An 11,166-nucleotide genomic window follows, 5' to 3' on the forward strand; every position below is an offset into this window, starting at 1 on the left:
GGAAAGGGACCTGATGAAAACCATGAATATAGACGACAGTCAGAGAAGCAGAATCGTTTTTCGTTTTTTTTTTCCATTCCATGGAAAATTACATTTTTTGTAAGATCCATAACGCCAATAAAATGTGATGGTATGGTATGATGTGAATGATTACATGAAATTTGAGCATTTGCTATTTTTGGCTGAAGAATGTACATGAGAAAAAATGCACAAAAAATTAATGTTATCATTCACATCATACAAATGCCAAGGCATTTCACTAGCAGTATGGATGTGACAAAAAGTCAATTTTCCATGGAATTGCCCTGGAGCATTTCTCATGCTAATAAGTCATTCAGTGAGGGGAAATTTGTGATGTGTGTCAGATATCTTTGTTGCTTGCTATACTCATTCCTGAAAACAATAATTTGTAGCATCTGCCAAGTGTCTCACTTAAAATGAAAAAGAGAAGATCTATTTAAACTGTAGGCCTAAGTCGCTGTTAGTGTGGGCATCTTTTTTTGTTGTGCGGCTCTTTTGAGTTGTGTGGAATTTTTTTTTGGCTCTTCATGCTGGACTGGTTAGCCACCACTGGCCTAGGCTATCATCTAGAAACTACAACGGAGTCAACTTTCTGAGCAGCCCATAGGTGGTTGTCTGCTGTAGCCTGTGCTGTGGGGGTTAGTGAGTCCAGGCGAGGTGAGTGACACTACTGTACGTCCCGTCTTACCTGCTGATTCAGCAACAGGAGATAGATTTCTTCACCCTGATCTTAGTCTCTAGCCAAAACGTGTATCATATTCATAGCATGTAAGCCTTGTCTGTGTAAGATTGTAAGCTATACCAGGCATAAACAAACACTAATGGGCCCGCTCTATGCGTAAAGCCACTTTAAATTATGCGTTACTGCGCTACACTCAAAATTTCATTTAGTGCCTCTATCTCTCTCAAAAGTTTAGACAGAAGTATATTTCATGTTCGTGGGTGGTTCAGTTTAAGTGTGGACTATAACTGCTCAATCGAGAAACCGCTAACCATGTTAGCTAAAATGACATCTCGACATGACTAGTAGCCAGGATGTTATGAAATCTTTAGTTTATTCAATAGGCTACATCCAGAGTGTAAACTTGTATGACATTGCCATCGCAACCCCGCAAAAAACATCTGCCAGTTCCGATGCTGGCATGCTGCAAGACATGGATGACACGATAACATTAGATTTAAACTTCCTAGAGATGTCATGTGTTCATAATATAAATGCTCGGGCCATTACTCCCCATATTTATTTGGAAAGGCTGAAAGCCTACAGTAGCCTACCCTAGCCTAACCTACTGTCACTTTGGCCTGAAGTCTTCCCCAAAGGCTAGTTGATCACTTATTATACTTACTTATGAATAGTCATCATACTATATGTTTAATGTCACATGTTGCTAAATAAGTACAATTTGACAAGTCTTCCAGGCCCCCCTGGAGTGCTAGGGCCCTGGACATGTGCACACTTTGGCCAGGCATTTATCTGTAATGGGAATTCATTGTCTTTATCTTGTGAGTTCAGGTGGGTGTGAATGATGTGGGGGGAAATGTAAACCATGTTGGCAGGAGGTTGTCCATGAGCTTGGTTTTGGAAATTGATCTCTGGTACACGTTCAGACTGTGTGTGTGTGTGTGTGTGTGTGTGTGTGTGTGTGTGTTTGTCTGCTCATGTCAAGCACAGCTAACTCACAACAATAGGCCTGCTCTAAAATGCTCCCTCTGCCTCTCTTCCTCTGTGCACTGTTTTTCTTGGAACATCTGCAATGCAGGCCTGACATGATGAATGTGATATGTGTGTGTGTGTGTGTGTGTTTGCGTGTGTGTGTGTGTTTGTGTATCTGTGTGCTTGTGTTAGGGGAAGATAAAGAAAGAGCGATTGGGGTCGAGGGAGATTGAGAGAATGAAGGAAAGAGAGAGAATAGTTGTCTTGCAAATGAGTAACTGTAGGAGCCTTGCAGCACAGCACATATTTCCATTGGAGCTCTTTCCCCCGCTGATAATTCCTCAGTGTCTTACTCCTACATTCGCCTACAGATGTGTCTGAAGGTCTCCACTTTCACACACACACACACACACACACACACACACACACACACACACACACACACACACACACACACACACACACACACACCGAGATAGACATGCAGCATATGTAGTCTCTCATTCTTTTCTGCTCGCTCTTACTCCTGCCCTTTCTGCACCCTCAATTTTCCCTCTCTCTCTCTTTCTCTTTCTCTCTCTCTTTCCCTCTCTCTCTCTCTCTCTCTGTCTAACACATACACAGACACACACTTTCACAGCCTGACCCAAAACACTCAGACCGATCTCTAGTTCACGCTCGCTCACTCTCGGGGTCACATCGAAGACAGATGCCCTCTTCCCCCAGCCGATCTGAAGGCCCACCACAGTCACTGACTCTTTCTCTCTATCACACACACACACACACACACACACACACACACACACACACACACACACACACAGACACAGACACACACATTGCAAACAGAAGTTGGTGCACGTCAGCCCCAGCCTGGCTGTCAGACGAGATGTGGGAAAGTGCCTACATAAGACTGTTTCGTAATTGCCGTTTGAGCTTTTAAACGTGGCACTTGGAAAGACTAAGCAGCTTGAAAAGTCCTGTTAACAGCCAAGTTTGGTAATGGAGCTTTTAATAAAGCAGGTCCAGTCGGCCTGCCCGCTCCCTCTCCGATTGGCGGTCCCCGTCGAGATGAGGGGCTACTTAATAAAGAACAGTTGCCCAAGCCAAGAGGCTCACATAAACTGCACCACAGCGAAGTGACAGGACAAATAATTCACTATCGACCACTTTTCACAGAGTATTAATATTAGTTCCTGAAATCCCAGACATCCCAGGAGATGACAAACTATTTCAACTATTTGCGAATAGGCTTCAACACCACCCCCTTTATTCTAGTGAAGAAAGTTTGCTTAATTGAGTCACACTGCTATTTTTGACTCGAATAACTAGTCATTCATGCATTTCGATCATACCATTGTCACATTTTTTAAAATATTTTGATCACATAATCAACCATGTACTGTACTGTATCAAGACTGAGCTACAGATAGATAGATACTTTATCTGTACAATGAAATGCTTACTTTGTGCACTCCACTCGGTAAACTATGCTTAACTAATTATGGTATGTTTCTTGGGTCTGTTGCTTCACAAAGAAAGTTCAGACATCAGTTGGACAGCACAGGAATACAAAGCACTAAGTTTAGCAACGCCACATTTTATCAATATGTATGGTCATGCTAATGCATACTGTAATCATGACTTGAGACCACTACTCCCAAACAGGGTTCGTTGGCCTCCCCGTTGGCCCCATGCCTGGGCAGACCGAGTACACAAACTCCCACTTAAGGATCTAACTTTCCTCCCAAAGCCCTGAAATATCTGCGCGAATGCTCAATATCTGAGGGGGGATTGCTGCTTGTCTCTCCGTGATCCCCGACTTGAGCGATTGCCCCCCTCCTTGAGCTAAATGATGTTTGTTCGATGGCTCGCTCTCCTGTTTTTACTCCCATTATTACCATGATTCTGCATTAGCCCTGGTTTATTTGTTCTGGGGTGCTTGCCAATCGAGTAGGGTGTGTTTATGTGTGTGTGTGTGTGTGTGTGTGTGTGTGTGGTTGTTTGGTGGGGGGCTTTGCACACAACCCAAACTCATTTCCTCAGGTTAGTCTGCTTAGTTTTGTCATATAACTAGCATGTGACCTCTACCCCCTGTGTGTGTGTGTGTGTGTGTGTGTGTGTGTGTGTGTGTGTGTGTGTGTGTGTGTGTGTGTGTGTGTGTGTGTATGGAACCCCTCATGAATCACCTCATAGGTCACTGTGGTGTGTCGGATTGTTGTTATGATAGTTTCTGCTGTTGGCCTTACAGAGGTCTTACTGACTCTCTCCAACCCCCACTCCCTGAGGGATCGTGGGAGCTAGCATGGAGAGCTAATGAGCACTAGCAAGCTTAGCCCAGCCAGGCACTCTTATTAAATTTAAAGCTCTCACTCTTAAGACGGGTCGTCCTGGCTGCGGTCAGCCTGTTGTGGAGGAGTTTGGCGGAGCCAGGGAGAGAGAGAGAGAGAGACGAAACGGAGAACGCCGGCGACCAACCCACAGGGTAGCCCGTTGGATGGTAGCCATGTTTGCCAGAGATGAGACGGTGGAGAGTGCCCCCATCCAATGTACACCCAGACTGGTCAACATTAACCGACTGTATTGAAATGTCATTGCTAAGCTAAGTAAACATATTAAAGCGCCATTAAACATGCTGCCAAAGTCTTACCTCAGAATGACTTATTCACTGGGATTTATACTGTCATGTGAATCATCTCAGCTATGAGTGAGACAGACAGAGAGAAAGACAGGGAGAGAGATAGACAGAGTGAGGTAGAGAGGGAGACAGCACTGCAAAAACTGCTTATTAGTTGGTAATTATGTTGGTAGTTGGTATTATGTTTTTAATATAAAGACACTTACCTAGTACCCTGAAAATCCAGAGTTCTCGCAGGAGCACAATTTAAATTGTCTCTGCGAGACACTCTGGCAATGAGTAATGATGCACGTTACTTTTACCACTTGTATCACGGGGAGCCAATCACATTGGTGTATCTGATATAGGCGGGCACAAGGTGAGCTAAACAGATGACAGTCGTAGTGTTATCCAATTGCGTCGAAGTCCGGAATCAGTCAGTAAACGTTGGTCGTATAGTCTTATCCAATTGCGTGCAGTGAGATTTTCAAATGCATGCTTGGTGCCGCCCCTCGAGTTGGGCCATTACATTATTCGTGGCCAGACCCTTAATCTTTCTAGATTACCACGGTCTGGAATCTCCAGGCTACTTACCTAGCACTTTTTTTATAAAATCATTTGACTTAATTTATTAAGAGTTTTTCATCTCATCATAAAAACAAGCAAATTTGGCCGCCAGTGCCTTAAGCAAATTTGTCTTGATAAGACTCCTTAAAATAAGTCAAACGCTTATTAAATTCAAAATGATCTTATGAGAGAGCGCTAGTTAAGTGTTTTTATTTATACTAAAAACAATACCAACTAAATTTTATGATCTTAATATAAGATTAATAACACTTGGTTAGATGTTATTTTTAGCAGTGAGGGAATAGGAGAGAGCAGGGGTCAAGAGTTTACTGCGGCCTGCGTTCTTTTGGGTGCTTACAGCTAAGTCTATACAAGGGGCAGCTGACGTGTCGTGTTTGTGAGCAACAATTGTGAGCGCTCCACAAAAAACAAATGAGATCCTATTAAGAATTGTTCAAAACAGCACTGATGTTTACAGTACACCGCTCCAGAGTCTGGTCTCTTGGCAGATGCACTGTACATTCTCAGGAAAAGAAAACCTCCTCCAAAAAAAGTCAAGTTGCAAACTTGGATTCGTTAGATGTGAGGCTCAGACTGTGGTTCTCCTGACTATTTGTATTGCATCAGAAGTTGCTGATGATGAATGCTAAAGAACCCTCTCTTTGTGAGGTTCTAATGTCTCAATTCTAATGAAAAAAAGAACATAGGAGGGTTCTAGATCAGACCATATTGACTCAACTCACTTTAGAGGGAAGATGACACATTGTGGACAACCTGTTCATCTGGCCTCCATTACAAACCCAAACACCGGCAGCGGTGGCCTGCACACGACGTCTTGACGCGGCCATAACCGAGGGAAAAGCGTGGCAGGGTGAATCACAGGCTCCCTACACATTACCCACAAGCTTATTAAGACCAGATTCGGAGTGATTTTTGGAAAAAGACAGGATATCCTTCTTTTTCAGGGGATGGGAGGATTTTATGGCTGGGTGTTGGCCGTGAAAGGGAAAGACAGAGAGAGAAGGAGGAGGAGGGTGGCCAGGCAGACAATGAGTAAGAGATGAGAAGAGGAGTGTGAGGATGTGAGAAAAAGAGACAAAAAGAACGAGAGACAGAGAGAGAAAGGGAAAGAAAAGGAGAGGTGTTACTCAGGACGATTTCCCACCCCACACACACACACACACACAGCTGTATTTGAACATGGCTGCTGCTCAGCTGTCTGCAGTGTAACTCTAGATCACAGGCTCAGGATTTAGGGCCTCTGCAGAGGATGAGCAGACATGCACTGCAGCTGTGGCATCCCTGACCCCTCAAACACATACAGTACACACACAATCTCTCTCTCTCTCTCTCTCTCTCTCTCTCTCTCTCTCTTACTCACACACACACACACACACACACACACAGACACATACGTGTACATTTCTAAACACAGAAAAAAACACAAGCACAGACACACATCGCTCATTTTCACTCAAGTGTTTCAACACCTCTGGGAAATGGCGTGCCAAGCTATGAGCAGATCACATTCAACTCCCATAAAGCTACCATCATCAAAGTAAAAACAAAAATGACAACAACAGCATCACACGAACATTAGCGTGTGAATGACAGCCTGTGAATGACAGTGCGTGAATGACAGCGCCTGAGCCTCTGCCCTCACTTCTCCCCAGCCGCTCCTCCTGTGTGGCCCCAAGCCGCAGTGGCATCATGGCGGCCGGCCCTCCGCAGCGAGGAGGAGGCGGAGACCAGGGTGTGTGGGGGGGGGGATCGGGCTCGAGCAGAGCAGAATGGATCCAGCCCTAGGGACGCGCTGACATGCCCTCATGTCTGCCGCCTTCAAAGGGCCCTGTGGTTCCCGAGGAAGCAAATTGAGCAAACCAACAAAGTGACTGGCACGACCCAGGGAGGGGCGGCTGCGGTCTGCTACTGCCGGGACAGAGGCCTTTGTCTGCCAGCGCACATCACGCCGCATTACCGCCCCCCCCCCCCCTCCCCTCCCTCCTCCTCCCCGCACGTCTACCCGCCTGTCGAGGTGGAGGGGGGGGGGGGGGGCAGGGTGTGTGTGCGACTGTGCGTGTGTGTGTGGGTGGGGGGTGGAGTAGGGTATGCCATCGCTGAGGCACACCAACACAGTGGGTTGCCGTGGCAACTTTTCCGAAAGACACACGCGCGCTCCCCGGGCGACCGCCACAGGAAATGAGAGTGACAGGTCGCCGCACTCGCGGAAGAACAACGGCAGCGCCAGGCTCTGTTGACGGACGCGGAGACGGAGACAGAGACACGAGCAGGCGTCCAGTTCGTGTGTGAGGTCGGGTCACTTGGGCTTGACGAGACTCGGGCAGAGAGCCGCTTTTCAGCAGTGAGCTTATGTGGCTTTCTGAGGGACACGTGCTTCGAAATGATGACCAAATTAAAAAAGGGTTTCCATCACAATCTGTTCCAGCTGGTGAAGACATTTGGCTTTTTGTACACGACACCTTTGAATCCGTCTGTCTCCAAATGGCTTCCAAATGGGTTTTGGTGAGTGTGCTTTTTCAGTTAGTATGCTGGAAGCACACAGTGCTGACGGGCACAAGTCTCTATCGGGATCCTGCCTCGCCTATTGTCCTCCCTCTTGTCACCCCATCTGCCCTTGGTCACATCTCTCTCTCCATCTCGCCATCTCACTGTGATGGACTACATCCTCCCATGCACCTGCGCAAAGGGGCCTGCATCAAGCCCCCCCTGCCACACGCACACATACACACACACACACGCACACATACACACACACGCACATACACACACACACACACACACACACACACACACACACACACACACACAAACATGCACCTTCTTTATCCACCAGCTCTGCATCTGTTTTGATCTTCCCTAAAATGCATTCACTGCGGGCAGGCTGATGGACCTAAGCTTCTGCCACTGGTGGTCTGTGCTGGAGAAGAGATGAGAAGAGAAGAGATGAGATGAGATGAGATGAGATGGGATGAGATAGACTCAAGTGGATTAGGCACTGATCTCCGGCTGGCCAAAGACAGCCCGTGGATGGGCAGACGTGGACGTTAATGTGAGCCTGACGCACTTCAGATGGCCTCTTGATTGAGCCAGAGCACTTTCCCCCTTTTCAACCCCCCCCCCCCCCCCCCCCCCCCACACACACACACACACATACACACACACACTCCTCGCAGCAGTCTTAGGCGGGCTCTTCCATCGGGAGCAGACTAATGCAATTAGGTATCTGTCAGGGCCGCGGCCTGGCTGCGAATTATTAAAACAAGGCGTCTACTCATCGACTGGGAAATGAGCGTCTCTCCCTCTGATGTCGCGCCACTGCTCCCCCATCTTGGCAGCTCTCTCTCCAGCCTTATTGATCGGGGAAAACCAGGGCCGTTGGCTCTCGTCTCGCGAATGACTAAAAGCCTTGATCATTTACCACTCCATCTGCCTCTGTCTCTCTCACTTTTCTTATCGCTTTTTCTCTCACTCTTTTTCTCTTTCCCTCTCTTCCTTGCAGGACTCCCTCACTCCATCTTCCTGTCTTTCTTTGGTCCACCTGCTCGTGTGCACAGTCGCCCCTTCTGTTGGTTGGCTGTTCAGGAAGCGCTGGCCTCGTGCCCTTTGACCCCTTGCAGCCAGGGCCTGTATAAACAGCTAATTGGCTGGGTTTCCTGTTTGGCCTGATGGGAGCCTTGCCTATTTTGGAGCTGTTTATAGAAAGGCTTCTCAGCTCTGTCTCTCTCTGTCTCTCTCTCTCTCTCTCTCTCTCTCTCTCTCTCTCTCTCTCTCATACACACACACACATACACACAATATTTGTATGTGCTGCTCTGTGATACCTCTGAGGAACAATATAACCAAGCCAGGCCCAGGTATATCTGGAGTCAAAAATAAGGCATAGCACATGTGTTCAGGTGATAATACACCCTCTATCTGAATAGTCCTGTATTTCCTTATATTTTCAGACAGGGGTTCTAAAATGGCTGATGTCTGGTCTCTTGAAGAGATGTTTGTTGTTGTGTAAATGGTTGAGAGGGGAGATGAAAATAGCAGCTTTTAGCTGTGCTCTGAGCTGCAGCGAGTGAGTGAGTGAAGGGGACCTATAGGGGAGCTGCTATGAGGAGACAGTGCTTAAGCGTAATGGAAGCCAGGCCAAGTGGCACAGAGCAGCATGCCACTGTCTCCTCACCTAATGGAGAAACAGCAGGCGCACACAAGACCACAGCAACAAGCAGAACATTATGCTCACTCCCTCCTGTCTCTCTGTCTCTCTCTCTCTCTCTCTCTCTCTCTTTCTTTCTTTGTGCTCCTTCTTGCTTTCTTCTCAGTTTCCTTCCCAAACATTTACACTTCACATGAGGATGTGTTCATTTGGCTGGTGATTTTGTCCAAAGTTAGCCACAAGTGAGGTAGAAGAGATTTGGACATCTGGCCAAGGGGGAAATACCACGGAAAACGTATGGAAACAAGAAACAAAACACAGAGGAAGGCAAAGAGCCTCCTTCACATCTGCATGAATAGAACTAAGCAACAAATATACAAAGCAGCCACCACATGTGAGACAGTTTCCGCTTAGTGAGCGCAGGAGAGCATACACACTTTGCTCTCAACGTTCAAAAAGGGCTGCAGATCCACTCTTCAGACTCATGATGCCCCCGATAGTTGTGAGGAGCTGAAGGAAGTGTGTGTGTGTGTGTGTGTGTGTGTGTGTGTGTGTGTGTGTGTGTGTGTGTGTGTGTGTGTGTGTGTGTATGTGTGGTGTGTGTGTGTACGAGAGGAGCACCAAAGAGTTAAAGGCAAAGACAATCATGTGAAGAGTTTGAGGATGAAAGTGTTTGTGAAGACTGAGTTACACCAAAAGAAAATTGTTCTGGGACCCTTCGTCCACTTATTCTTTCCAAGGGGACGTAACCAGCATGGAAATTAAACTTAAATGAGTAAATTCATCCTTTTGGAAGTACAGCAAACATCTTTATTGTTAACAAAGGTTTTAATTGCAGTTGACTACTTTCATTTGACTAATTTCAAAGAAGATACGCATCTGTTTTGTTTAATACTGACACCATCAGCACAGCCATTGGTTATGTTCAACTGCGCTGCTAACCGCACTCATCTGTCTGTCATCGTATAAAACCCGCCCCATTCCTATTAAGCGGTTGTGATTGGTGCCTGCCTAGGTTTTCTGAGATGTTGGAAATGGTTTTGTATAGGAGGATGGTGAGATGGATGTGCACCGCGTGGTCTGGGGTGAGTGGGGTCAGCCATACGACTGGGAAACAAATGCATGAAACACTGACACAAAGATGATGCAAGCAAAACATCATACCATCATCACTAGCTCTATGAGGTCCATTATAAACTCATAGAACATGTACTGTATCCATATATTCCTTAATGCATAAAATATGCTACATTTGTTTTTTTTCTCCATTTAGAGTGATCCTCCTTCATGGAAGTATTGATAATATGTAAGTATTGATAGTATGCTAAACCCATATACTGTATACAGTATATACTCATTTTAATAATTAAAAGTAGGCTTTGTGTACAGTACATTATCCTCCCATCAGCAATGCTGGTGAATAATAGGCTTAGTAAATGCCAACTATCACTACCTAAGATTTCTGGATTGAATTATACGTGGCTTGTCCCGTTGCCAGGGCCGACTTTCTCCTCTGCTCTCTGCGTTGAATTATGCAGTCAGTTCCGGATCTTCTCCCCTCTTTCATCTGCAAGTCTGTGTCGAGTTAGAGCAGTGGTAGTGTGCCCAGCTGAAGCGTGAGACCTCGGCTCTGACCGGCACAGGTTCAAAACCGGGCCAGAGTCACGCCGGGCCACCGGCACGCGAGTCCTTCTCACGTTAAGCCGGAGAGTGGACCAGAACCCGTCGCCGCAGGGAAATTTCCAGAAGTTTCTTGGTTGGCGCTTTATCTTGGTATTCAACAAGTCATGCATCAGGTTTGAGGCACTCTCCGACTTCCAGTGCTGTAACTGATTTAACCTAAATGAACAACACAACGCATCAAATTGATACGTATGACACTCACACTGTCACACATACATCGTTCTTCTTATTTGGTCGTAAACTGTATCTGATGGTTACATGGATGATATAATAACGTTTTCAAATATTCTGACATAAAACCTTGTTTATACACAATATATCAGCTGCCTTTTTATTGCAGACTGAAGACAGATGACCCAAATTTAAGACATACTCCCGGTAGGGTTGCCTCTGCTCTTTACGATCTTCCATAATCACATAACAGGATCAAATTGTCACATACTATTGTTTCTCAAACAT

The 11,166-nt window shown here is 46.2% G+C and overlaps 1 protein-coding gene across 1 annotated transcript in view; it reads left to right on the forward strand.

The window, feature by feature from the left end:
* adgra2 (adhesion G protein-coupled receptor A2) overlaps nucleotides 1-11,166 on the forward strand; it is a 60,589-nt gene that overhangs the window by 16,856 nt on the left and 32,567 nt on the right. The window lies entirely within an intron of this gene.

The sequence above is a fragment of the Alosa sapidissima genome, chromosome 8 (assembly GCF_018492685.1).
Source record: "Alosa sapidissima isolate fAloSap1 chromosome 8, fAloSap1.pri, whole genome shotgun sequence".
Lineage (NCBI taxonomy): Eukaryota > Metazoa > Chordata > Actinopteri > Clupeiformes > Clupeidae > Alosa > Alosa sapidissima.